The sequence below is a fragment of the Microtus ochrogaster genome, chromosome 24 (genome assembly GCF_000317375.1).
Source record: "Microtus ochrogaster isolate Prairie Vole_2 chromosome 24, MicOch1.0, whole genome shotgun sequence".
NCBI classification, from domain to species: Eukaryota; Metazoa; Chordata; class Mammalia; order Rodentia; family Cricetidae; genus Microtus; species Microtus ochrogaster.
This window is the reverse complement of record NC_022024.1, coordinates 4,140,535-4,142,829: the sequence shown is the minus strand read 5'-3', so window position 1 is coordinate 4,142,829 and position 2,295 is coordinate 4,140,535. Positions and strand designations below refer to the sequence as shown.

Genomic DNA, 2,295 nt, shown 5'->3' with positions numbered 1-2,295 from the left:
TGGACTCTGGACAACCCAGGTCACGGAACTGAACAACTGACTCAACACGTGGTTTAAAACACATCCACTCTCCGATCTCGGGAGCTCAGTACTCTAAGCCGTCCACCACCTGACCAGTCCTTTCTGGAAGTCGTCGAGCGTCCTTCTGGCCGCTGCTCATGCAGGGCCCAACGAGGCCGGTCATTAAACAACCGAGAGGACCTCAGTAACCTGCGCCGAGGACTGCCGGATGCGCTCTCCCGACATGCACCACAGCCCCGCCGACCACGCCCCCACCCCACCTCCTGCGAGCTCCAGGGAGCACGTGCGCGGCCCTCCGCCTGGAAGCGACCCTTGCGCGCGCGTTGCATGCTGGGAGTTGTAGTCCCCGGGGGCCCAGCCCGCGGGCGGCTGGCTTGCTTGCTCCATGAGGCTGCTGCTGGCGCCGGTCCGCGCGGCACGACGCGGGGGGCGTGCCTCGCGCTGACTCAGCGGCGGCGTTAGCGGGCCCCTGCGCAGTTTTCCTTCCAAGGCCGCCAACCCCGCCCGCCGGCTCGCCAACCTGCCCGCCCCGCTCCGCGCCACGCAGGAGAAGGCGCCCGGGGACGCCGAGCGAGCGCCGAGAGGAGCGCGGCCCGGGCTAGCTCCGGCGCTAGCGCTGCGGCTCGTAGTGGAGGACTACAGCGACAAGGACGAGGGCCCGCTCGCCGTCCTCCCTGCGTGCGCCGCCGCTCCTTGCGGCTGGCCGGCCCTCGGGAGTGCCGGCGAGGAAGAGATATTGGAGTGATGGTGACTGGAGGCTGGGGGCGGAGGGCCGGGGACCCTGCGTGACCGGGCGGGCCGGGCTTGGGGTTGGGAGCCAGAGGTGGCGGCCACGTCCCGAGTGCGTGGTTGCCGGTTGCCGGGTGTTTCATCACCCGAGTGGCCACGAGGCTTCGCCCAGGGAGGGATGGGGCAAAGGATAGGGGCGAGGCCGGCCTCGGAGGCTGTCCCCCGACCCCATTAGTGATACTTTCGGAGTGTGTTTCAGCTGTGGAGACCTCAAGTTGATACGCTCCCCGCCCCGGGACAAATAAGAGGAAAAAAGTGTTATTTCTGCGTAGTAATTTGCCAGCACGGACAGCCCTTTTCCCCCTCTTTGCTTCTTTACAGTCCTGCAGCAGTGGAGAAGCGTGATGTTTTCCTGTAACCTGAAAAACGAGTACTTTTTGAAAGCCTTAATTAGTTGTTACTAGGGGAAGTTACGTTGTATTGAAGCGACTTGTCAACTTGATGTAAAAAGGCTGGAAAGATTAAGTCAGTCTCAAACACGCTTAAGTAGGTGTGGAGGAATTTTCCACATTGTTTGATTCTTGACTTGATGGCTAAGGAAAAATTATGGCTTCATAGTTTAAGTGTATTTCTCGCCCTCCCCCCACCTTTGCAGGTCGTATAAAATGTTACCATATTGTAACAGTATTTAAGTCTGTAAGGCTCTGTGGGTCAGAATACTAAGCGTCCTCTCCCGGGCTTTATTAGGAGGCTGTTACCCTTTAGCACTAAGGGTAGCTTTTCAGTGCTTTGTTCACAGATTGGTGAACATTTTATTTTGATCACCCTAGTGCTTTTTCTGAACGTGTTAGATGGCGAGGGTTTGTGAGGGATTCCCTCTCTGGACAACTGTAACACGTTTGCTTAGGGTTTTTCTGTTGATCATGTGTTTCCGTGGGGCCTCTTTTTTTTTTTTTTTGTTCTCTCTCATGTCAAGATTAGACTGAAATGGCAGTTTTTCCCAAAGCAGTGGATAATTGAGAGGAACTTTTAGAAGGTTTCTCAATCAGGGGTTCATAGCAATTTTTAAACTAACTTTTCTCTCTGAGCATATATAAGAGGAGTAATACTTTACTTTTCCTGGCGGAACAATTTTGCGTTCCCATCTCTTCAAAATACCATTCTAGTTTAAGAATGCTTCCACTAGTTCATCCTGTGTGCCTGCCTCTGAATTTATAAGATCTGGAGGCATGCTTTGCCTACACCGTAGTCTTTAGGACTTTGCCTCTTTTCCTCTGATAGAAAGGAATGAATACTTCTGTTTTCTGTGTGGCCTCAATTTTTGTTTTGTTTTTGAGACAAAAATCTCACTGTAACTCTAGCTAGCCAAATAATCTGTATGTAGATACACCAGGCTATCTTTGAAGTCTCAGAGATCCTGTGCCTCTACCCCCTCCCCTCTCCCTAGCAATGAGATTAGAAGGTATTATGCTACCTTGACTTTTTTGTCATTGTTGTCCGGTTTGGTTTGGCTTAGCTCTTTTTTTTTTTTTTTTTTTTTTTTTT

At 53.0% G+C, this 2,295-nt stretch overlaps 1 protein-coding gene across 1 annotated transcript in view; it reads left to right on the top strand.

The window, feature by feature from the left end:
• The first annotated feature begins 407 nt into the window (after window positions 1-407).
• Xpot (exportin for tRNA) overlaps window positions 408-2,295 on the top strand; it is a 41,310-nt gene continuing 39,422 nt past the window's right edge. Inside the window, exon 1 of the mRNA XM_005357930.2 lies at window positions 408-768. The gene's annotated coding sequence lies outside the window, so the exon portion shown is untranslated. The remainder of the gene's footprint in view (window positions 769-2,295) is intronic.